Source organism: Sabethes cyaneus, chromosome 2 (assembly GCF_943734655.1).
Source record: "Sabethes cyaneus chromosome 2, idSabCyanKW18_F2, whole genome shotgun sequence".
Lineage (NCBI taxonomy): Eukaryota > Metazoa > Arthropoda > Insecta > Diptera > Culicidae > Sabethes > Sabethes cyaneus.
In genome coordinates this window covers 119801974-119829192 of record NC_071354.1, presented here as the reverse complement: position 1 = coordinate 119829192, position 27219 = coordinate 119801974, and the positions used below count along the sequence as shown (strand labels likewise).

At 37.3% G+C, this 27219-nt stretch overlaps 1 protein-coding gene across 5 annotated transcripts in view; it reads right to left on the bottom strand.

Moving 5' to 3' along the window:
- LOC128734284 (plexin-B) overlaps positions 1-23808 on the bottom strand; it is a 748132-nt gene extending 724324 nt beyond the window's left edge. For 3 of the 5 annotated variants that reach the window (XM_053828388.1, XM_053828384.1, XM_053828389.1), the window contains exon 1: positions 23348-23599. The gene's annotated coding sequence lies outside the window, so the exon portion shown is untranslated. The other 2 variants (XM_053828386.1, XM_053828387.1) reach the window with 2 other exon arrangements.
- Between the last annotated feature and the right edge of the window lie 3411 nt (positions 23809-27219).

The window sequence follows — 27219 nt, the reverse complement described above, 5'->3', positions numbered from 1 at the left end:
GTTAATTTTGATCACTAAAAATAACGTACTTAAACGTTATATTTCAAGTGCCAGTAGTACGCAATAATTGTATTGTGAAACTGAATTGTTATTTATGCAACTTTTTACAAATTAAATGCAATAACAAAAGCACAACTTATAAAAAATAGTTTATTATCAATATTAACTGCATATGCGTTATAAACGAATAAAACGTATGGTTACGTTTTGTTTCAATAATACGCATATTCGCAGTGAGTCAGGTAAAACAGTAGCAAAATCAAGGGGTCGGATACTCAGCACATAGTGCCGCGGCACTGCAGAGATATCAAGCGGCACACCTCTAAAGCCTTATAAAAATAACATTTATAGGGCTTTACACACCTCCGACTCAATTTTACATATGAAATGGGAGCACTGCCAGTTGTCAAAATCATCTCGCACGGTTGCCAGATCTATCAGATTATAACGAATTTATCAAATCTTGCAGTTCGGCACTTTCGGTCAGGGATCGTCGAATTACTCGGTGCGGTGCGAAAAAATCGGTGCTACTCGCAAGCGAACGAGTTTGTCTCCGATTTGGCAAAAAGAAAGAGAGACGGAGCCGGAGACTATATGCCTAATGTGCGGGAGACGTACGACGAATGAGCTACAGGCTGTCTAAAGGGCAGGAGACTTTTTTACACTTTCGTGCTTGAGTACAGCACGTTTGAGTAGCACGCGTGTTCTGATGCGAGCCGCTCGCATGTATCTTGAAGGGGGACGCAAAATAGAACCGATAACGACGTGGTGGGATAACGCTTGTAATAAGTTGCTTCGCTCGTATTGATTTCTAATTGTGATATGATCACCTATGTTAAATATTGAAATGAATGTATAGAATAGTCAGCTACATATTTTTATTATATAAATCTATTATGTAAATGGCAATGTCTGTCTGTTAGTCAACTATAGGCTCAAAAAATATTGCATTGATCGTCATAAAAATTTACGTACAGGGGCTTTTCGCCACGAGGAATGTTTTAGTGCTATTAGTTTTACCCAGTCTCAGATATGTAGCAAGGAGGGAAGGAGGATTGGTTTCTTTTTCGTAAACCAAAAAAAGGAAATTTACATTGAATTGAATCTGTGGACTATGCGCTCTACCACAGTGGATTAGTTTTTTACGTCACTGGGCGGAAAAAATGAAAATTGGTATTGCGGAGTTTGCGCCTATTTAGAGTCCCACGCGAAATTTATTAGCGTGGTCATTTTCTGCGTTTACCACACATGTTTGCAATTTAACGATTTGAACCATCAATTTTTCGTTTTTGCCTCCCTACTGCACCCCTCCTTGCTTGACAAGCGTAGTTTCAGTGTATTTAGTAAGCACAGGATAATTTTTATCAAAAAACGGATTTGCGTAGGACATTTTAAAAATAAAAATTTTTACATTGCGTAGGACATTTTAAAAATTTTAAAAATAAAGCTAAAATGTTAATTCACATTGAAAAATACTAAAAAACTGCAGTTCGGTTTTGATTCAAACTTCGAACACTTTCATGGTCGACATTCAAAGCTCAAATATTTCAGACTCAGATATCGAACACTTGTATTACTTTAATAAGTATTAATGTTTCAAGTGCCATTCAACTTAAATTTTATCCTTTTTCTAAACACTCTTTTTAAATCCACCTTACAGTACGATTTAAATTTTTCACACAATAATTAGTTTCAATCCATACTTCTGTAGGCCATTGCTACCCAGGTAACCAATAAGAATTATCAATGCTATTTACATGCAATCCAATAAGCAATTAAGTCAGCTTAATTGCTACTTAAATATTATTTTGGCGGCTATGCATGTAAATAGCATATGGCGGTTATGCGGCTACTTTATTGCTAACCCTTTTATAATGCTGACATTGCTTATTATCAGCTGATTACCGACAAGAAGATTTAAAGTAGAATTTTGCGTGGCAATTTACAACACCTAAGCACTCATCAAAAGCTAATATACAGCAACGTGCTGTATAAATGCCAGATATGCTAATAAGCGATTGATTTACTGCTTATGGTAATGCTTATTGGTTACCTGTGTAATACTTTCGAACTCCATGTACCACATCTAAAACAAATTGACTTTGTACAGCTTTACAATGCAGACAATTCACTTTGTCGAAGGAAAACCCGGATAAACCTAATATTATTCGTGGCTGTTCGAATTTTGAATCACTCATCAAAACGTGATTCAAACTTCGAACACTTTAATTTATCTAATATCTTTGAAATAATGCATGAAATATTGTATTTTAACTATGCCTTAGTCCATATATATCTTGCACTTACCTAATATGTAATCGCGAAGTGGAAAGGTAACCATTCTAAAATTGGTAAATAATGCGAACGAAAAAACAGTCACTTTTGCACGAAACGCTAAGAGTATGCGAACCAAGTTGAAATCTGAGTTCTCACTTTTTTCCAGCGCCTGCTGATTTCTTACAAGGAGTCCTATAATTCAATGTCAAACCTCACCGGATAGAGGACATTCTAACCAACACGGCGGTGTATAATAAGCATAATATTTAATCATATTAGCGATACTAACGAGCATTTTATTCTTAAGTGTTCAAAGTTTGAGACTGTTCCACGTTTGAATCAGAACGGTACGGAGTGATTTCTTTTGCTACTGGCTTGAATGAATGCCCGCATATTCTTAAACTATGAGCTTGAATTTTGGACAGGACGAGAGAAATGACCATAATATATGCTCTACAGTATGGAGTAACCGGAGTAGCACAACTAACCTCCATTTTTCGGTTTGTGATACGCAACAGAACGAGAACTAACAGAAGTAAACAGAATAATATTCGCATAATTATGCGTATCTCCTACGCTATTCCGATCAACGTACAGGCGTCATGCGATACTGAGTTATTCCCATCAAAGCAAACACTCGTTAGAGACGATGCACATGGAGAAATGTGTCGCAATTTGCGAGACTGCACGTTTGGCTTCTGTGGAGCGGGAGAGCTCCGACACAAAAAAGACTCAGCACACTTGAGCTAATCTACTGCACCCGCACGTCTCTTTAAGACTTAGGGTGCTGTCTCCGAAGATCGGGTGCAGCACTCGAAGAGATTTGAGTAGTTGCCGATCCCTGCTTTCGGTACAGCATCGGCACAGTTCGGCTCGTTTCAAGTCGCCTAACATAAAAACGGCTGTGCCAAGTGACCGACCCCTTGAGCAAAATCAACTCTCAAATGGTTTTTTACGCTTGCGGCATTCGCCCTTTTGTTGATTCTATCTTCATATGCGCAATTCCATGAGTGTAGAGGCCCAGACACAATGCATACGGATTTTATTATGTTGCGGCAATTTGACAGTTTTTCCATGGGTTTTCTGTCAAATATCCGCAACGTAGTAAAATCCGTATGCATTGTGTTTGGGCCATAAAAGGGATGATGGAGAATTGAATTGAATTGAATTGAAGATAGAACCAGCAACCCAGAGAATGTGGCAAACGTGAACAAACCGAGCGAGAGCTGATTTTCTTATACTGGTCCAGCAGAAAATACCTCATCCTTTTGGGTTACATTTGTGACATTCGCCCTTTTGTTAATTCTATCTAGAAATGGCTAAACTCTATACTGAAAGTTGAGTTGTTTCCGATAGACGTATTCAATTTACGGTGTACTTTCGTAACCTTTTATGCCGCAATGGCGCTAGTAGTCGTGTCTTCAGGATTATAGAGGAGTGAACTATATTGTTAATATAGTATATTTGGTTTCATATTGAAGCTGAAAAGTGTAGGTTTTTCCAACCACAACTTCGTTACTTGGGACACATCGTGGATAATTAAGGCATCCATCCAGATTCTGAGAAAGTGAAGAGTATTGCTGCAATTCCACCTCCAACCAACATCACCGAACTGCGTTCGTATCTAGGCGCCATCAACTTTTACGGAAGATTCGTACGTAACTTACATGAACTGCGTCATCCGATGGACCAATTACTGAAGAAAGAAACAAAGTGGCGGTGGATTCCTGAGTGCCAAAAAGCTTTTGATCAATTCAAGGAAACGCTTCAATCAAAGTTACTACTAACGCACTACGACCCGAAGTTACCCATTGTTGTGGCTGCTGATGCATCAAACACCGGAATTGGGGCAGTCATCTTTCACCAGTTTCCGGATGGCAAAATGAAAGCTGTCCAACATGCTTCAAGAACGCTTGCACCGGCAGAACGTAACTATGGACAACCTGAAAAGGAGGCACTTACGTTGGTTTATGCAGTAACAAAGTTCCATAAATATTTGCTTGGACGTCACTTCACATTGCTAACTGATCACAAGCCGTTACTCTCCATTTTTGGTTCCAAAAAGGGCATTCCACTACACACTGCAAACAGGTTGCAACGCTGGGCACTCACAATGCTGGACTACGACTTTGAAATCCACCATGTTTCAACGAACGAGTTCGGATGTGCAGACCTGTTATCCAGATTGATTGATCGAACTAAACAACCTGAGGAAGAATATGTGATTGCGGCACTTACCCTAGAAGAGGATCTCTCAAGCATTCTAGCTGATGCAGCAGCTGATGTCTCTTTTGCAGTACTCCGGAAGGCTACATCAACAAATGCTGTACTATAAACCGTTGCTAAACACATCACAGACGGAACACGGACAGATGGAAACGACAGAATCTAGTCCTACTGCCGAAGCCGGGAAAACCTCCGGATATCCCCTCGTTATATAGGCCGATCTGTCTGCTCGATACTGCCGGCAAGGTGCTGGAAAGGGTTATCCTTAACAGACTCGTACAGTACACTGAGGGTACAAACGGTCTGTCAAGGAACCAATTCGGCTTCCGAAAAGGCAAATCTACGGTGGATGCCATCTTGTCTGGCACTAAGACAGCCAAGGTGGCGATTCAGCGCAAGAGGACAGGTATTCGCTATTGCGCAGTTGTCACGCTCGACGTGAGAAATGCGTTTAATAGCGCTAGCTGGGACTCCATAGCCAACTCGCTTCGGAACGTCCAAGTGCCGGTGTCGCTGTACAGGATCCTGGAAAATTATTTCCAGAATCGTGTGCTATGCTACAATACGGAGGAGGGTCAGAAGTGCGTTCCAATCTCCGCAGGGGTTCCGCAAGGTTCCATAATGGGCCCGGTGTTGTGGAACGTCATGTATGACGAGGTGTTGAAGCTAAAGTTCCCGGTAGGGGTGGTGATTGTCGGCTTTGCGGATGACATCACCTTGGAAGTCTATGGTGAATCTATCAGAGAGGTTGAGTTGACGGCTGCCGACTCTATAAGCATTGTTGAAGATTGAATGCGATCCAGGAAACTGGACCTAGCGCATCATAAAACGGAGGTTATCGTGGTGAACAACCGCAAGTCGGTACAGCAAGCAAAGATCAGCATCGGGGACTGCACTATTTCGTCAACGCGGTCCTTAAAACTTCTGGGAGTCATGGTCGACGACAAGCTCAAGTTCGGGAGCCACGTCGACTATGCCTGCAAGAAGGCTTCCACAGCTATTTCGGCATTGTCTCGTATGATGTCTAATAGCTCTGCGGTATATGGCAGCAAGCGAAGGCTATTAGCCAACGTGGTCCAGTCTATACTTAGGTATGGTGGACCGGTGTGGTCATCGGCGTTAGGTACCAAAAGCTATCTAGCCAAGCTGGAAAGCACCTATCGTCTCATGTGCTTGAGAGTGGCGAGTGCGTATCGCACAGTTTCACATGACGCAATCTGCGTCTTAGCAGGTATGATGCCTATTGACATTATCATCAGCGAAGACGTAGAGTGCTTCAACCAACGTGGAACTAGAGGCATACGGAGTACCACAAGATCGGCCTCGATGACCACATGGCAGCGGGCATGGTCTAATTCCACAAAAGGTCGGTGGACACACCGACTTATCCCGGAACTATCTGGGTGGGTCAACAGGCGCCACGGCGAAGTCAACTTCCACCTGACACAGATTCTGTCAGGGCATGATTGCTTCAGACAGTATCTGCATAAGTTTGGGCATGCGGAGTCCCCCGCGTGTCCCGAATGCGTGGATGTTGAGGAAACGGCAGAACATGCTTTCTTCATATGCCCTCGTTTCGCGGGCGCGAGAAGCAGCATGATGGCAGTGAGCGGACAGGACACTACCCCGGATAACTTAGTCCAAAAGATGTGTTCCAGCTCGGACATCTGGGGAGCGGTCAATGCGGCTGCTACCCAGATTGTACTCGAGCTACAAAACCACTGGAGAGCCGATCAACGGCGAATAAACAGCCTAACTACCATAGTCCAGTAGTTATCTAAGCGAGTGCATTAAGCACAATAGCCCCTCCCTGAAGTAATACCGATAAGGTGGTGCCAGGGGGGATTGAGGCTGGAGACTCGAGTAGGGTTTTAGTGGGTCGGGATCCTCACGCCCCATTAGGGGGGTCGGGATACCTAAACCCCACTCCCTGAGTTATCTTCTCAGGTGTCTGATAGTACCGTATCTTCTAAGGTGCTCAGCAGATTTCCCAACTCGTAAAATATATATATATATATATATATATATATATATATATATATATATATATATATATATATATATATATAAGGTGCTCAGCAGATTTATTTATTAAAACATGATACATGACATAAGACATTTGTCCTTTAAAATATCACTAACGAAAACAAATCTTACAAAATTTCTACCGTGCAACGTTTACTTCCTATTTTTCATATAACATTTCTAAGCTCTAGTATCTATTGATTGAAAAGAGCATCTATTGATGCGCAGAATTTGTTTGGAATTTGTACAAATTTATTTGGAAAAATCAACCCACTAGTATTTTTGATTCTATACACCACTATACCTACATGCTTAAATAAACTGCTTTTCTTCGCTTTTTGCTTTTCTTGTACAATTGTGAGTAACAGCAAGTGAAGAAAATGACAATTGAAATCTGAAATCAAAGAAAGAAAAAACTTTTCAATTGAATCCCACTATTTAATATTTATTTGCAACAGATACGTAGTTCACCTACGACGTGCAGGCTTCATCAGTGTCTTATTTCAAAGCGCATACGTATCTGTCGCGAATAAATATTAAATAGTGGAATTTAGTAGGTAAAAGTTTTTTCTTTTCTTTAATTTCAGAGTTCGTATTCCACTAAGAGGCTTCAAAAACTTCAGACAATTGACATGTTTCTCACTTTTCTTGAATTTCATTGCAAATTTTAATATTGCAAATTGTCATCACATACATTCATACACACATACATACATACATACATACATACATACATACATACATACATACATACATACATACATACATACATACATACATACATACATACATACATACATACATCACACACATTGCATACAATCAACATTTGTTTTGATTTCACACGTTTTAACGGTTTAATATACGGTGCTTAAGCGTGCTTACGGTGCTTAAGTTTAAATAACTTTTGAATGAACCGTCCGATTTTAAATAACTCGGTTTCGTTTGATAGATCTCAGCAGTAATTTTCAAATAATGATAAAATGTGTGATGCTTTTCATTGAATTAATGCTTATATGTTACAAAAAAATATTTTAAACACTATTTTTTCACATTTCTTTATGTAACTTTCAAACTAAAGTCCAATCGTCATGAAATTTGGAAGTTAAGGGTTTGCAAGGCTCCTCTTTCATATGCAATCAATTTTGTTCAAATCGGTTAAGAGACCTATGAGATAATGAAGTCCTATATTTTTCGTATTTTTATACATAACTTTTGAACTAAAAGTCCGATCAGTATGAAATTCAATAGCGACCAATGGGACACCTAGACCTTTCATTTGACACATTAAAATCGGTCCAGCCATCTCCGAGAAAAGTGAGTGAGATTAAAAGCGTCACATACACACACACACACACACACACACACACAGACACAGACACACACACACACACGCACACACACAGACACACACACAGACACACACACGCACACACACACACACACACACACACACACACACACACACACACACACACACACACACACACACACACACACACACATACACACACACACACACACACACACACACCACACACACACACACACACACACACACACACACACACACACACACACACACACACAGAAAATGCAGTTTTCGAAACTGAGTCGAATGGTATATAACATTCGGCCCGCAGGACCTTCTTTCCATTTCCGGTTTTCCAAGTGATTTCTATACCTTTATACTATATATTTATATAGTAGAAAGGCAAAACGATCAACTCTAAACGCTTATGAATTCCGTTAATAACAACATCAACCAACACCTACCCCAAAATTGAAAGTTCAGATCCATTAACAACAATCAATTTCCTTGAGCATTTTTGCAGAGGCATGTCAAAAAATTTACAATATAATTGTTTTCCTATCAAAGTAACGCATCAGTTAAACATGGTACATTCAATCTAGTTTTGTGAGATACCATCATACAAGTAAAATCACCTAATTCATCCATTGTTGGCTTTAATCTGTTGAAAAATTGTTCCAAACTGCTGCAGGTACCAAGATGCGGTTCGTCAGCAAAACGAATAGTCGGTTTCCGTTGACTGTTAAGGTACTTAAAACATTTTTACCTTTGTTATACTATAACAAAGGTTTAAAAATTGGTCGAAAAACAAGAAATTGATCCGAGGCCCGGGGGGCCAAGTCACATATACCAATCGATAGGGTTCGACGTTTTGAGCAATGTCTGTGTGTGTGTGTGTGTGTGTGTGTGTGTGTGTGTGTGTGTGTGTGTGTGTGTGTGTGTGTGTGTGTGTGTGTGTGTGTGTGTGTGTGTGTGTGTGTGTGTATGTATGTAATGATTTTTTCTATCGCCTGTTTCTCAGAGATGGCTGAACCGACTCGTTCGCTATTACTTTTGTTTGAAAGGTATTATTGTCTAGTAGATCACTATTGAGTTGTTTCGTGATACGACGTTTCGTTTAAAAGTTATGAGCAAAAATGTGAAAACTACGTGACATGGGTTTCTCCGGAACTATATGACCGATTTCAACGATCTTAGTATCAAATGATAGCTCTTGTTAAACCTAAATTGTTCAGAATTTTTTTATTGAAAACAAACAACTAGTTTAAAAGTTATGCTTAAAAAACCTGTTTTGACAAGGTAATAATTATCGCCTCGTTCTCAGAGATGGCCAAACCGATTTATGCGCTATTAGTCTCATTTGAAAGGTAATATATCCTAATAGATCACTATTGATTGATTTTTTGATAGGACGTTTAATTTGAAAGTTATGAGCAACCGTATACACCACACCAAAATTAACAATAATTTATAATGGTTTTAACTAAGATTATTTACCTAATTTCAATTATTTTAATATCAAACGAGAGGTTTTGACACTACGAATATATATGCAAAATTTCATAAGAATTGGTTTTACCGGTCAAAAGATATTAAACCTCGAACACTCGCGCCAACTTTTGTAACACGGTTACTCGCGCACACTATAGCCCCAAACCAAAGAAAACATGCGAACTAAAGTTTTGATTGAGAAAACTTGGTTTTAGGTTTATCGAACCTTTGGAAGAGTTTCTAGAAATTGAAAGCTCTATCGTCTAGTGGAATTTAAATTTTGATTAATCCCCCTAAAAGTGAAATAAAAAAATATTTTTCTGCAGTGTCAATGTAACACATTGATGTGTTCTGCAAAGTTATAGAGCATATTACTACAAGAAATTTTGCTAAAGACAATAACCTTCTATCTCTGCAGCGAAGATAGAAAAATCTTATTTATTGTATATGATTTTGTAAAATCAGTTTTTCTATTTTTGCTCTTTTTGTAATTGTTGTCTGGCTTTTTCATATACTACAAAATTGTACAAATAGTAAAAATACACAACTTTGCTGAAAATAGTATACCTCTATGTTTGCTTGTTTAGGAACTGTTTAGGAACTTTGATTATAAAAAATACTCTAATAACTTGAATACCAGCAGACGGATACATTTAAAACATTTTACATTTGCTGATAGTTTTGCTGCATACAGACACCATTTTTCCATATGAAGAAACAAGAGAAAATTCCAGTTGGGGCGAAATTCTGGTACACCTCACATGCTGATTGCTTCGTTTCTGTGATGGCGGTTTATGCTGATCTATTTTCCCAACAATTTAAATTATTAATGCATTGAATGATTATGATATTTTGCTCATAATAAGTTTATTGGAGAATATACGTTAGTTAAACAACGATTTGTAATTTTATAACAATATGGCGTAGGAATACCTACACGTGTTGTACAAAATACAACAGCGTGAGTAACCGAAGGTTAATAAAAATTGATGAAAATTATTCAAGAAAACTCTATTGATTTGATTCACATAGAATGGCATTACAGAAAATTATGCATAGTTCAAAAACCTATAAACTAGACCTTTACTAGGCAATGTATATGTTAAAGAATAAGATTTCCTCTCACAACTTACTTTTATTTGCACTTACTCAGATTAATAACAACCTACTTATCCTTACTCAGCAATTTCACGAAAAAAGGATCTATCAAAATTTGTAAACTTATTCAATTTTCAAAAATTTTATGTAAACCAACGCACTACGCAACATTAACTAATAGACGAAGGCGTGTCGATTTCTATCTCAAATAGCAAGTAAGACCGTATAACAAAGGTTCCTTTCACCACTAGGTGGATTAAATCGGGTTTTTTAAAATGTGGCCCGGTTTGCCACAGTAGTAACAGGTTACATTAATGCCACCAGCTACCAATAAAAATAGGCTTAGTTTATATTTAAGGGGACAACTGCATTCCTTTTAATCATTGTATTCATTTGTATTCATTGTGTTCAAGTTTTTTTTTTGGCAACGGGCTTGTAGCCTATACCTTAATGACCAATAAATAAATAAATAAATATCGCCACTGATACAAATACAAATCCTTAATCCTCCTTTCCTAGCCCCCTCTATATCAAGAAAACTGTAAATACCTACTAACCCCAGTAAATCGGGTGTATCGATCATACCTCCTAACATAGATATAAGCAGTGCTTCTCGTGTACCATTTTTATAAAAGCCTTACGGCTCCTCTAAGCTAACGCAAACAGGCCAAATCAAAAAAATGTGATTAAATAAAAATAAAAAGTGAAATGTTGAAAAACTAACCTTTTCCCGAATTAACTGTTTTGTGGATAAAATATACGCCGGGTCAGCTAAAAATAGTCATTTACAAGAATAAAGAAACTCAAAAATACAGATATATGGACAAACATAGGGTGCCACACAAGCTTTTTTTAATGTGATCCATCTTGCCCCTCTTGAGCTGGTAGAACAATATAAGGTACACCAGGGCAAGTGGGACCTAAAAAATGCATAGTTTGGGTTTATTCCACTGTGTTTTCTATACCTATGATTATTTCAAAATTCTTTCAGCACAGAAACTCTTCAGTGGTATCACTTCGAAGGATTAATTACGAAAAAGGCCTATCAATTTACATGAAATGAATCTGGAGGAGAATTTTCAAAATTATGGCGATAGGTCCCACTTGCCCCATTTACCGGGGCAAGTGGGACCTATATTCAAATTTGATTAAAAAGCATAAAACAATAGTTAATTATGTAAGTTAATATACATCAATGTTAAAGCATTACAAGAAGCAATCAAAAACAATATTTATACGAAGGGTTCATTCAAAAATAGCGTAACAAAATCAGATCACAACGGGCGACTTTATAATTTATATAAAACACAGATCGTGAGCAATTACGCTGTAAAGCATTATTGTAATGAAATGTAGTTGAATAAGTCGTTGTATCCAATTCTTGCGACACGTAATTTAGGATTAACCATTGTTTAATAGCTCGAAAATACGATTATGATCTGTTTGTTCTATCATGCCCAATTCGGTAGAGCTACTCATAAGATATAGTTACGTTATAATAACCACAACACTTTATTGTTTCAATTCCAGTTGCAGATTTGCTTAATTATACCAAATTTGACTTTCCAAATTCAATTAACATCGTTTAGATGTAACCAAAATGTGACCAAACTGTTTGTACCCTCACAAGCTGTGCATATGGGCTTCTTTTTTGGGGCCCCTTGGTTTAGTCCTGTTCGGTTCTATTTTAAAGCTTTACTGGTATAAATATTATGTAATTGAACTGACGATGTTCGATAGTTCTTCTAAAAATGTATTAAGACAGGAAGTTTTGTGCTGAAACACTTTATTTTTAATAGGTCCCACTTGCCCCGGGTGCTTTGAAGTACCGACCTTATTTCGACCCATTTTTTTAATGCCGTTTGTCAAATTAAACAACTGGTTTTAGGGTGTAATTTGTACACACTCATTATGTTTACCTACTGTCAGAAAAACATGTACTTTTACTTAAAGCCTGTGGCCAAAATATCATTTATAGAAAGGCGCATCAAACTTACAACGCAAATTGAAAATAACGCTCAAATTGAAAGTCCAATTTTGATGTTTGGAATGCCTGTTATAAATAATCTATAATTTTAATACATGCGTTTGAGTTGTATCTTTCATTTCTAGAAAGATTTGGTAGGAGAAAATGAGGTTGTTTGGTAGGTTTAAATGAGGTTGTTATGATCTTCGTTCCCACTTACCCCGTATTCCCACTTGCCCCGGGGTACCTTTTTTTTCAGCGAGCTGAAGGACTGTAGCGTATTGCTGATTGGGTCTCGGTCCGGCTCGCGAGCAAGCTGAGTAGGTATTGGGCGGCTCAACTAACACACTTCGGTCAATTGAACGCCGTTCCTCGGACCAAGAGGACCAATATCACCCAAGATTGCTCAGTGAGGTCATTGTGTCATAGTTCGTCATGCAGTCTTGCTACCGTCTATTCGTCTTAACCTAAAAACGCCACAGCCATCCTCTTTCATATCTACAACTTCATATCTAGGTGCCTTGTAATGTGTCAGTCTACGAACAACCCTAAACCCAGCACTCTCTGGGGACGTATTGCAACTAATAGTCAAAAATCCGTGGTTTGCAAATGCTCTAAAACGTGGCGAGCTGTGACCTATTCTTCCCTAGGTTTTGTTAATAAGCATATAACATATGATAAACATATATACATACCATATAGTAAATATATGTATATATAATATGATAGATATTGACGATCTTTTCTCTTTCCAACATACCTGTTGTTATTTATACTTATCCTTATTCTTATCCCACCCCGGTTATTATTTATTTAGATCCGTTTATCCTCGACATCGCTTACATTGTTCGTCTCCATTCTCTTTCGAAGCTATCTCCTCTATAGTTATTCTCGTTACCGGGATTGAAAAGGAAGAAAAAGAAAAAGAAAGAAAATAGTGAGTTTGTTAACTTAATCTTTGTTCAAAAAAAAAAAATATGCATCTAATATAAAATAAGTAAATAAGTGGGATAAGTAAAATATAATAAATAATAACGTATACTAAGCAATATACATTTAAAAAAAACGAACTAAAAACGGGTGGTCTGGTCGACGTGCAAGACAGTGTTCTTCAACTCTAGATCCCAAGAATTACTGAGGTCAACTTGCATACATATAGAATCGTATAAACGCCGCCCACATAAGAGACTAATCAGAAGCAAAGTCAAAAAAAAAAAAAGACTTTGACTCCTATTTAGTTCCCACTCCCATCCGCGAACCGGAAGTACGCCCCCAAAGGCTGATCCACCAAACCCAGGGACTTGCCCCGGGGTACCTTACATGTTTATTTAAGGTGAAATTAGTGAAATCATCACTTCTTAATTGTATTGGTTCCCGAACAGAGTAGGAAGTGTAAACAAACGACAAATAACTAAATGCGTGGTATGTATACAATGTATATTGAAAAGTTATGTTATTGATATGGGAAGTATTGTAATCATATATATGTAAAAAAAAATGAACTAGTGAATATAACAGAGTTCTATTGCATTCTTAAGACTTTAATCAGATTACTATTTTCGAAAATTTAGTTTTCATTTACCGTGACCGCCCCTAATTCTGCGCAGCTCCTAATTCTGCGCTTTCTTTGTATAAGCATTTTTTAACATTGGGCATAACTATGATCATTGCGTTATTTTTTTATAAATGTCTGTTGAATATTACGCCATTATTCACAAATGGGCCATAATATTTGAGAGCGAAATAATTTAACGTGAAACTGAAAGTATTTTATGTGGCAGAAATGGTGGTCGTTAGCACCAACGCTAAGATTGTCCTGCTAGAAAATTAACAAATTTATGATCGAAATTCTTTGCAATGATCAAATTACCCAGCATAATTAGAAAGAATAATTAGTTTTAGTCATGTTTTAGATAAAAAGAGTGATTGCATGCATTGCTTTCCTTAAAAAAATGTGATGCAATAATGCGCAGATTTAGGCACAGATTTTTTATTCTTGTTCCAAATTCTGCGCAGAAATGTATCCTACGAAGAAAGCGCGAAAGAATACGGAACCTCACCCAAATAGCTGAGGTATGGAGGCATGAAAATTCAAGTAGAATCTTTAACTTCCATTGATTGGAATTCTGTGCTGTGTTTCGGGTTCCGAACTCACGAGCGCCAATTCATGAAACCATGTCATCTATTTTTTTTAATGTTCAACCTCAAGGGGCTGTTAGAGAGCAGGGCAGTGGTTTCTATATGAAAACACAATTTTTGGTATTAGTATAAAGTGTAATGTTCAGTATGCAGAAAACCCGAGTCAATTCGCCCTTCACGTTATCGAGAATAAAATATTTAAAATGAAGCAATCAAAATGCTAACAATATTCCTTTGCCACCCGGACAGCACAAGAAGGCCGGATCGTGGGATTTAATTATGGTAATGGCTAATGTCGGATTTTTTGGTGTGCTTTCAGCGTATAAAGACATAAACAGCATGGCAGGAGTATTTATTTTCACTTTTTGGGTGCGCAGAATTAGGAGCAAACATGCGCAGAATTAAGAACATGGGTAAGAAAGTGCGCAGAATTAGGCACCGTGGATAAGTTTACAAAACGAAAAATATACTCAATTGTTGGTCGACTTATAATTCCCATATTTTTTACCGGATATTATAGACCGTAGCACTACACGTTGCTGCTATCCGCGTAGTTAATTTAAATCTAGAATACTTAGAATAGCGGAAGAATCATACAAATGTCTTAACTGCGCAGAATATGGTACGTTCACGGTACATAGAAAAATATTTAAAAATGTACTTTGTATACGTTTAACAACGATGAAGACAAATATTTGAACGCAAATACTATTGAAGAGATTACACTGAAGTCGCTTTTTACGTGGTTTTTTTTTCGCGACTATTTTACGCGATTTTCGGAATTTACGCGGTTTTTTTTACGCGGTTTTCGGAATTTACGCGGTTTTCGGAATTTACGTGTTTTTTTACGCGGTTTTCGAAATTTACGCGGTTTTCGGAATTTACGCGGTTTTTTTACGCAGTTTTCGGAATTTACGCGGATGTGCTCAAAACTGTTGAAATCCACAGTTTTTTTATGCGAAATTTTGTTTTTTTTTACGCGGTTTTCGGAATTTACGCGGTTTTTTTACGCGGTTTTCAGAATTTACGCGGTTTTTTTTACGCGCTTTTCGGAATTTACGCGTTTTTTTATGCGGTTTTCGGAATTTACGCGGTTTTGATTTACGCGGGACGTATCCTCCGCGTAAAAAGTGACTTGAGTGTATAGATATTAGGTACACGTAAGCTTCGCGAATCATATATGTATAGACAACGGACAGTAGCACTAAAAATATGTTTTAAACATACCTGAAACCAACACACAAGGTTTATAATCTTTAGAATATTCTTCAATTGCCAATGTGCGATTTTTTCGCTCACGCAGAAGAGCAGCTCGCTGTGCTTTCCTTTTCCGTCCCTTTTCACTTTGTATTAATAAATCTTATTCGCACCGGCAAATAAATAGCATAACAATACACAACTGCAAAAAATTGTAAACAAATAGACGCGAATCGAGCATACGACGTACTTGTCGCATACGTTTGCTTTGCTAATCTTTCAAGTATGAACAAAAACATTAAAACTTGAGTCACTCGAGAGCTTTACCAAAATCCGTTGGTTTTTACCCTAACACATTAGGCACAACAGAACCCTAACACAACATCACAATGTTGCCATACCCTCAGTTGGATTTCTAATTTTATATAGGGAAACAACAATAATTTTAGTGTTTCATATGGCATCACTGAAAAAATTACGAATTCGGACATTATACTAGAAGGAATGGGTGAAAGAAAGAAACCGAATATCGCCTCTGCCGCAAGAGATAAACGCACTCTAAAAATCGATACGTTCGTTTACCGGAATAATTATGGAAACATCTGATTTGTAGTCGGCATGCATTTCACTTTATATTTGAAAGTAAAATAAATAAAATTTACTAGATATTCCGATCAAACGACTCATATGAGTTAAAACAGCTGAAAAGCAAACTTTCGCGAAAAATTCGGTGGATGAAAACTACGCAAGAGTTTACGCAGGCTTTACGTACATATTTTTCTTGAGTGCATGCCTCGGTGCATGTTGGGTCTGTTTCGTTCGTGCGTATGTAAATTAGGTGCTTTGATGTTTTGCAAATATCTATCAATTTCGGTTATATATTGATGAAAAATTTTCTAGATATGGTTGCAACAGTAAAATATATTTAAATACTGAATTTCAAGTGAAGAACTGTCGCCGGTTTTGTTTAAAAGGCTTATGTTGCTGCGATACGGAATAAGATTAGTGTTGTGTGTGTATTATATGATTTATGTTTTATGCTGAGGTGATTTTCAAGTGCATATTTTCATAAACAGTTTTCTCATCAGAGGAACTTTTTTTTCTATAAAGTCAAATTCTGTTTCTGTTTGCAGCACGAGGTGGGGCAGTTAGAGCCAAGTCTGTCCAGGGCTGAGATAAGGTGGTTGTGATAATGATAAAAGAATCCTTGCGGATAACGCTAGCGCCATAATGCGTTGGTGATTATGGATTAATGAGGAGGCAGAAGAGTGACAGAACTTGGCTCGTTATAATTGTGTACTTGGTGAATATAGAATAAGATGGCTTGTACTTATCTTGTTTTCTCCTTCCTTTGTTTGTTTCCTCGTCTTGTTCGTAGTCGATCTTAATTAAGCCTAAAGTAGGCTCCACGCCGGCCGTCCTCTCCATCGGTGTCACCAGTGCAGTCATCTGTGGCTGATCTCTTGCCTCCCCTCATGACAACATTGTTGCCGTGAGAAGAAGCGATAGAGATCAGGCAGAGAAAGAAAAGAAAAGAAAAGAAGAAATTTTTAGTCAACATGTTGATCACAATTTTCGAGTTAGTAATATTACGAGAATTCTATGTCTGTCCATCACCTATGCTACTACCGACTAACTACTCGCTAGGATGGACGCTACTCATCTCCCAAATACCCATGTCATCACGATTGACCCAGCGCTATTCAACAACCTATGGTCATTAAAAGCCACAGCCGCTTCTTTATCTACCATCTTTGCAGTATTGTAGCTGTTGGCGTAAATTTTCGAATATTTTGTGCGGAATATTATTCAAGAGCAATATTATCGCTCAGAACTATCGAAAAACTACTTGAACTTCCGAAAAATAGAGCAGATGCGATATAATGGGGACTGGTACTCGCTCGTATTATTCCCGGTGGCATTAATTGCATATTTGTAGCGGTAGTCAACCGATTTGTCGGTATGCTCTTCAGGCCGTGGTCAATTGAAATGATTCTGTAACCAAGAAAGGATGAGGTGGATCAAGTAGAACTTCACTTGGATATATGTATATATGCCGTGTTAAGTCTTAAGTGCAAGCTGTCACTGAAGCAAGACTTAATAAGATGTTAACGACGTTGATAATTCTGTGAGGATGGTATTGAATCGAAAAAAATCCTCATACCATGGCCATATATTATGTACTATGACCATATTTTAGGAAGTGGGAATGATGGTATATTGAGGACAGCCCTTCGCTATCGCTTGAATCAGCCAGAGAATCGAATACCTGTTTTTACTTGAAGAGATATACTCTAAAAAGGTTTAGTTAGAAATGTTCCAGTTGAAGTCTGCCAGGATTGGGCAATGGACAGAACAAAATATATATCGAGACTATAAAGCTTTTCGAGAGATCCACTAAGTCCGACCGCGACGACAGCAGTAAGAATGGAGAGGAGCAGGCCGCCGGTGAGTTGCCACCGTCCGACTTGATGCACTCTCCGACAGAGGCTCATCAGCATTAGGAGGGCCCTTGGGAGACAAACAGCGTTATTCATGATCATTTTATGTTGTTAATTGAATACCGTTAACGCGGTTAGTCACAAGACATGCAAATCATTCGGATAAAGGAGGGAAATAAGAAAATAATAATTATAATTAATTACATCCAAAACAATACAATAGAGGTGACAGTAACAGCAACGATAGCAATATTAGTAATAATAGTAATAACATAGGAAACTGACACAGGAAACACAGCTACTGACTATAACTTCCTGCCCATTAATATTTGTAGTTTGGCAGCATAGGTATAAGAAGAATTTCCGACTCATCATAGAACACTCAAACATATATTCATTCGTACCTATATACCCATGCACACTCATACATGCATACACATGTATACATGTACGTGTGTGTATATTTTTCAGTGCTGTGCTGTCCATAATCGCATAACAGCCACAAATTCTATGGCAATCTCATAGAAAATGTCTCGATTACGCAAATAAAGACATCACATCATTTTTGAACACTCGTTCGTTCTAACTAGCGATAAATTTTAATTTTCATGAGTAAGTCAAAATCTCATGAATGGTGGGTAGGATTTGGTTTCAGTTTTCTAGAAAAATTTCTGTGCTTACCAGCAATTCATCTAGGGAACTGAGTAAGCCCTCCCGGTGCTTCGGCCCAAACGGATTGAATTTAAAATCAAATCCGTTCGATTTCGCTCCATTCCGCTTTACGAGACACATGCTACACATAAAGCTAAATTATGCAATACTATACTACATACTACACATATATCTAACTTAAACTATATTACATTCTACATGCGGAATTAAGTTTAGGATTGTGCCGAAGTGCGCGACAAACCACCTACCCATGGGAGGGTTTTTTTTCGATAAAGTCAAATTGCATATGAAAGATTATAAATAAGGTAAGACAAAATAACATTTATCTTAGTGAATTTACCGTGCTAAACTTCAAGAATTCCAACTATATAGCTACGAAAACTTATTTACTAACACACCTAAAGTAATCATCGTGATCATCATTACGTACTGAGGGCTAATTTCTTATTAAAACTTTTGTAGTATATAACAAATATTGTTATCCTATGTGGTTTTACAAATGAAAAGAGCACACAAAAAACATATTGCTATATTTTATGCTGACAAATCATTGGATCTGCTTCGTTTTGTATCGTTTCATGTATCGCGTAAGAAATGCAGCGATTTTACAATCAAATTTTTCTATCGAAAGCGGGTAAAAGATAAATTACGAATTATGATGATTATGAAAGAGCGTTACTTTAGGTACTATCTTATTCTTATTCTTATTCTTATTAATACCGTCACAGCCACAATAAAGGATTCCTGGAAATAATTTTAATTATTTCTAATCATAGAAATAGTTTAAATTATTTTCTTGTCTGTATTAACATTTGCAAGATATCAGAGATTTCTTACAAATGTTTAATCGGCCAGGCCAACTGTGAAGTATTGCCGCAAAGATGATTATACGAAATGAATCTTGTGTGAATAAGTTATTCACACATAGATGCATTTCTAAATCTACAGGGAATGAAGAAACGGGGACGTCTCGTACCAACCGTCTCTGAGTATTTATAGCTTTGTTTTCGTTGGGAGTATCTTTGCTAATAAAAGTTAAGTGATACTCCGGACCCTCTGGGATGAACTTATGGTATTTAGACCAAAAGTCCGGCTGCAATAGGCCAAGGTTATAGCGCCTTATTTCGCTTTCTGAAAATAGACGACAATCCCTTTCTGCAAGGAATAATATTCTAAATTGTTTTGATTATTTAGAATATTAATGAAATGATCAAATAAATAAATAAGAGGAAATTATTTACTCCCCCAGTCAGTGTTGAAAATTTATCCACTAGATAGGTTATTTCCGGATGGAACTAATTTAACTTTCTGTTGGACATGACATGAATTATTTTGATGCTGCTTCTGGTTAATTCTTGTAACAGCAGCTCCACCATTTTCCAGTGAGCTTCCATTGATTGTTGAATGATGGACAAGATAGCAGCTTTCAAATTCAGTTATTTCACCGGCGACAGTTTCTTCTTGTTTCACATTTCCTCAAACTACATTCTTCTGCATCTTGTCTTGCACGGGCTTGGGATGCTGAACATATACACCTTTCGTTTTCTGCCCTTTTTATTCAATGCTACAACTACTTTTAAACCGGAAAATTCTCACGCCTAAACGCACTTTTTTCTGAATACCTTCGCAGCTAGTAACACTAAATTCACATTTTCAAAAAACAATACATGTAAACATTTAAATACAAAATCATTTTTGGTCTACGGAAAACGAAAAAAATTGTCATGAAAAATTTTCACGTCCTTTCGCGGTCCAAAGAGCGTTACTTTAGGTACTATATGAAAAAATCGTTGGCTGAAACTTTCATGTTAATGCAACTGACCTATCTTGCCCCGTGACCCGTCTTGCCCCACCTTACCCTACTAGGTGCGACTAACAACGTACACTAGGTCACTTGCAAAGTATATTCAAAAGAAAATTGTTTTTGTCGCACCGTGTTATTAGCCAAGATATTTCCAACGAAAACATAGTTAAAATTACTCAGAGACGGTTGGTACGAGACCCCGTTTCTTCATCCCCTGTTAATTTAGAAATGCATCTATGCATGAATAACTTATTCACACAAGATTCAGTTCGTATAATCGTCTTTGCGGCAATACTTCACAGTTGTCCTGGCCGATTAAACATTTGCGATATATCTTTGATATTTTGCAAATGTTAATACTGACAAGAAAATAATTTGTATTTCTAGTAATTTCTAGTATTTCTAGTAATTACTATTATTTTCAGGAATCCTTAATTGTGGCTGTGATGGTATTAATAAGATAAGAAATAATTATAAGTTGTTTTGTCATAAATTTCTGAGGATGGCGAAATAAAGTAAGAGGAAAAGTTAACAATACAAAGTTAACTTAATAATTCACCGAAAAGTCAGTTTTAATCTGATAAGAAGAATCGTTAAGTGTCCGAATACAAAGTTAAAAAACTGCATTTTCAGGCAAATCAAACTACATGGACACTATCAACAAAATATTCAAAACCCCTAATTATTACCATGTATCTAAATATGCTTTAGTTAAAAATTGTTTTAAAAAATATGTGTTACCATTCTTTGGAAAAAATATACTGAGCATTATTATAAAATAAATTGATTGTTTAACAATTCCCAGAAAACTATTCCCCAGAAAATTAAACGCCGAAGCTTTTTTCCTAGAAAACCAAACCACGGAAAACACCAATAACCAGAAAACCATTGACCGGAAAGCATTAATCCCCGGAAAACTAATATCCAGAAGGAATTAATCGCCAGAATACTATTTTCCAGAAACAATTATATATTCCTGAAGACGAAATAACAGTTACAGTAAGCGCCTAATTCTGCGCACCCCGCATTTCAGTTAAAACTTTACAATTTCCGATGAATTTTTATCTTTATTTAACGCAAAATATGTATACATTTAGTTCTTAATTGGAGAATATTTCAATTTTTATTTAAAATATGCGACGCGCACAATTGGGAGCAAGGTGAAGGACTTTAACGTTCTTAGTTTTTCTGAAACTCTGGTTTTCTAATAAAATTTCTTTATAAATGACTATTAACAAATTCCCAAGAATCAGTTAAGTCGTAAAGCAGTATCTTGTGAGTTATGGAATACAGTACCACCCCGCTAATCTGACAAATTCATGGCCGGATTATCGAATTTTGACTCAATAATCCGGCAGTGAAACTAATGTCAGTAGGGTATTGAAAGGTTGTGTTGTTTACATCCAGACAAACAACTCTGGAAATTTCCGAAAATTTTTTCGCAAATTACAGTTGGAAAATTTAAACAGTATGTCATAGTTGGCTTCGAGGTATGATGCTAGCCTAATAAGCCAGTCATCGTATCTTCGAATCGCGACTGGGAGAGGCTGTTAGAGTCTATTGACTCTATCGTAACAACTGGCCCTGCAATTGTCCTGCACTCTAACAGCTGACTGCGAAGTCTGTCGTATAAAAAACAGAAGGCCAAGTTTTGATAACGGAATGTAGCACCTAGGCTTTTGGTTTTGCTTTGTCATAGAAACCATTCACAACTTTCGGCCTACTCAATTGTTGGGTAATTATATGCTGTCCTTACTCGCTACCGCTCGTTCGGACTCAACTAAGGGATAACTCCTACTAGTCAGTAGGAGGCAACGCAACAAATCAAAGTTTTTTTCAATTCTGCATCTCTGCTTCTCACTAGAATTTCTATTATAATAACACAGTAAACCTAGAAAAACGCATGCACCTAAATAGAGGTGATTTCTGCGGCGGGGCTGCCCCCCGCAGTGGCCGGCGCTTCCGACGGCGGGTCGCCGGCGAACACTCGCGGCCTACGGCCGTCTCGCCCTGAATCATCTAGGAAACGTTTGCTACTAACACGATAAAATGGGTGCCACATCTTGTAATAAGCGTAACTCATTTGCGAAAAAAAGAAATGTAATTTACTTGCTCGTAAAATATTTTTCTGGATATTGGTTCTTTCTTGTCAATAGCTTTCTGGCAAATAGTACTTTCTAGGAAATGGTTTTCTGGAATTTAGTACTTTCTGGGCATTGGTTTTCTGAAGAAGGATTGCTTCTGGGAAAAATCCTTCGGTATTTTATTTTCTGGTGTTTAGTTTTCTAGAGAAAGTCGGACAACCGAAAAATTTATGCGCTGCTACCGAACTTTTTTGACTGACTGTATATCTTGATTTTAAATTTTTCGCGATTTCTGTTTTGTCCTTAACCCGAATCAGCCCAATGATGCCATATGGTATCACTTGATATATTTTATACTGTTCGCCATAAAATAAAAACAGATTGATATTTCCAACCTTTAGTAATATCTTTTCGAAGCCAAATTGATACAGTTTAACAAAAAATATCTGATTTAGCATTTGAGTGTTGTACTCTAATGCAATGGCATCTCAATGTTGAAAATTGGACTAATTTTGCGGGGTAATTCTGGGCTGATTCGGGTTAATTCAAATCGAGTTATTCTATTAAATATGATTTTTGGAATGTATGTATATATGTAATATATTCTAGTATTACCTTTTCGCTTTCTTAACTTTGTAATATCATTCTAATTTGTATTGCATTGGGCAGCCATGTTGTATTGATGCAAAGCTAGTAGAGAACCATAGTTTTCAAATAACAAACACTTATTTATCTTCAAATTTCCTTTATAACATATGTATACACCTATGACAATAATATAAAACCATTTCCAAGTCATGTTAAGTTCACCATTTCAACACTGAAACTAATAAACAAAATGAATCTAAACTGTTCCCTGCTGACGATGTTTTGACACAAACTGGTTAAATATACAAACAACGATGAACGACCGGCGTCAAACCATACACGGTAAGAACCGGCTACTTTTTTATGGGCTGCATTTTACCCGTCTCGACCAAAAGTTCGTCCCATATAGAGTGACTATGTACAGAGTGGCGACATGTCATCCCAAATGTATATGCAATGCGGTTTTTCCAAGGTTTTCTTTCTCTTTACTGCATACGCGTTGGATAGGTCGTCTGCTCGATTGGAATGACACTGACAGATAATTATCATTCCTACTAGGTTGACCCGTCGTGGCTAGCCACGATACCAAAACATTTGAAAATGTAATATGGTTTACACACAGAGAACAGACATCCAAGCAAAAGGTCCCCACTTGGATAAAACTTATGTCAAATTAGTTGGGAAACTATAGTGATGATGTCGCTGAAGGCGCATAAAATTCTACACTATACTCACAACAGCTAGCTTCTGGCGCTAGCATAACGCTTATAGTCCATATAAACTAGCGCCAGATGAGCCAAAGGTTGTCAGTGTGCAAATCAAAAGAATCATTTAGTTGGGAAACTATAGTGGTGGTGACGCTAGCATATTAGGTGATTTTAATTTGAAATTTTATCCAACAATTCCCAAAAAAATTGTTCGTGAATGGATGTCTGTTCTCTGTGGTTTACAGTTCAGTACAGTACAGATTAGATGTGAACAGCATTTTTGACATTTCCTTAATACATCGCACGTTTCTTTCCGTACATGCCTTTAGTTTTACGGTGAACGCGTGGAAAGAAAACGTGCGATGTATTAGGGAATTGTCAAAAATGCTGTTCAAATATTACGAACACGTCCGCCATTATGGCTTGTAAAAAGCTGGATAGTCACTTTAACAGCTTGGGTCATTCGTGACTTCTGCGGGGTTGGGATTTGAACCCGGGTCCTCGGCGTGAGATTCGTGAATGTTAACCACTACGCCGGGACTGACCCCGGTAACCTTCTATTAATTAAAACACATGTACTCTAAAAAGGAAGCAAATTTGGCTTAAATTTTATAAGAACAGACATCCAAGCAAAAGGTCCCCACTTGGATAAAACTTATGTCAAATTAGTTGGGAAACTATAGTAATGATGTCGCTGAAGGCGCATAAAATTCTACACTAAACTCACAACAGCTAGCTTCTGGCGCTAGCATAACGCTTATAGTCCATATAAACTAGCGCCAGATGAGCCAAAGGTTGTCAGTGTGCAAATCAAAAGAATCATTTAGTTGGGAAACTATAGTGGTGGTGACGCTAGCATATTAGGTGATTTTAATTTGAAATTTTATCCAACAATTCCCAAAAAAATTGTTCGTGAATGGATGTCTGTTCTCTGTGCTTTTAATATACTTGAAATAAAATACTTTACAGTAAATGTCTAAAGCTACTTTTACTAAATTCTTAAAGTTAGAACCTAAATTTGCGGACTTCAATATTTATTCACTTTATATTGAGATATTTCAGGTCGGGTCAGTTTAGCAACAAAATCACAGAGAACAGACATCCATTCACGAACAAATTTTTTGGGAATTGTTGGATAAAATTTCAAATTAAAATCACCTAATATGCTAGCGTCACCACCACTATAGTTTCCCAACTAAATGATTCTTTTGATTTGCACACTGACAACCTTTGGCTCATCTGGCGCTAGTTTATATGGACTATAAGCGTTATGCTAGCGCCAGAAGCTAGCTGTTGTGAGTTTAGTGTAGAATTTTATGCGCCTTCAGCGACATCATCACTATAGTTTCCCAACTAATTTGACATAAGTTTTATCCAAGTGGGGACCTTTTGCTTGGATGTCTGTTCTCTGTGACAAAATCATGGAACAACACGTTCCATATAAACCACATTTAGGCGAATTCTTGCTTTTTTATCATCAAAGTTTGAATGTGTTCATTGATAAAACACCAGACTGTTTAAGAAAACACGCTACATCACCTCTGTGTGATTCAGATATCATCATCCCATACCTAATTCGGGAAGGGGTTTAGCTACGCTTTTCGTCAGAAACTCCTAAAGAAGCAAATGTAGGTATAAAGATACTCAACAGGATATGCGTTTTCGCGCTTTAATTGAATATGCGCTACTTTGGCAGCTTCTGATAATCAATTATAGCTTGAATAAATCATAGGTTTATCATCACGTACCAAATCACACGTTTACTCCATCAATCTCAAACGGTTGACGTTTGCTTCAAAAATTTGTATTAAGGCGGAACCGAAAGTGGCTAACGTTATTGTGTTAGTGCGACAAACACTGTACTGTACATCTCATGTGTTCGTTAAAAACCTAAACGTTTATTTGAATATTGCATTAGTATTGGTAATATATGTCAAATAGCGGAGCTTGTAAACATAAACAGCTGATCCGCAGTCAACCGCACTGACTACAAACATCCCGAAAAAGGGTTTGTTTTCTTTATCAAGGCATTCCGATTCAATAAAAATTAACAGCAGCAACTGAATAATGCGTAGGATCACTAGGATGTTTAATTAATCCGCTTGCATCGGATTGCGTTTTTGATTCCTGCGTTTGCGTTTTGTTTGTTTATTTTACTCTAAGCTCATCGATGCGGCGAAAGTTGAAAGCTCTTTAAAAGCTCATTGATGTGGCGAAAGTTTGATACTGTGTTGCTGCTTTTTCGGAAATCGCTAGTTCAACGAAATATGTGCGTAACCAAATATCTATTAACTAATTCCAAATTACACATTGGTCGCTTTTATGAACACGTAATGATCGATATGTTCAGTTAAATTTATTTTCTATTAGCAATTATGTTTTGCTGAGCGTTTATTGACACACAGCAGATCGATAAATTGAATTACAAGTTTTAGGACATTATAACAGCGCTGGAAGCACTGATTACGTGGCGAAAGCGTGCTCTGCCAATACAGATGCATTTTTAAGGCGAAAAACAATACATGCTTCGAATGGTAGCCATTTATCCAGCCATCTTTGAGCCACTTTCGGTTTCCCCTTAAAATCAAATGTTTTTATTCAAGCGCAGGACTTGTTGAAATCAGTATCGCATTATGTGGCAACCCATCAAATTGCCTATTTCACCCACCCACCCACTGAAATCATTGTTACCTCCACAACGCGTGTTGGAGTCTAGAAAATTTTTTATTCAACAGCTTGCTTGGATCTAGCGTTACAGTCAGACACAAGGAAACTATATAGAGCTTGCTTAGCCCAGTGCAAAAGGCTACAAAAACTTATCGTTTTTCACTCAAACGTATGTTTTTTACCGGGGTATAACTGGGGGAAAACAAAAACAAACGTGTAAAATCCATGTAAAATCTAACAACAGCAACAACAAATCGCGCGCCTATGTGTGCGTGCGGCAAACGTCAGCAAGCTCAATATAGTAATTTTGACATTGTCGCCACTCCCAAGCAACCAAAAGTTCGAATATTACTTGACACGCGAACTCGAAAGTTCATAATTAGTTCAGATTCAGTTCCGTGGAACTTTCTTGCTGATTAGTAGTGTATATCAAGTATACGTGGAACTAAATGCTTTAAGAAGTGCTGCGAGTACTTCATAGATACTTCAAAGCTATTATGATGCTACATGAAGTTCTGAAGTAAC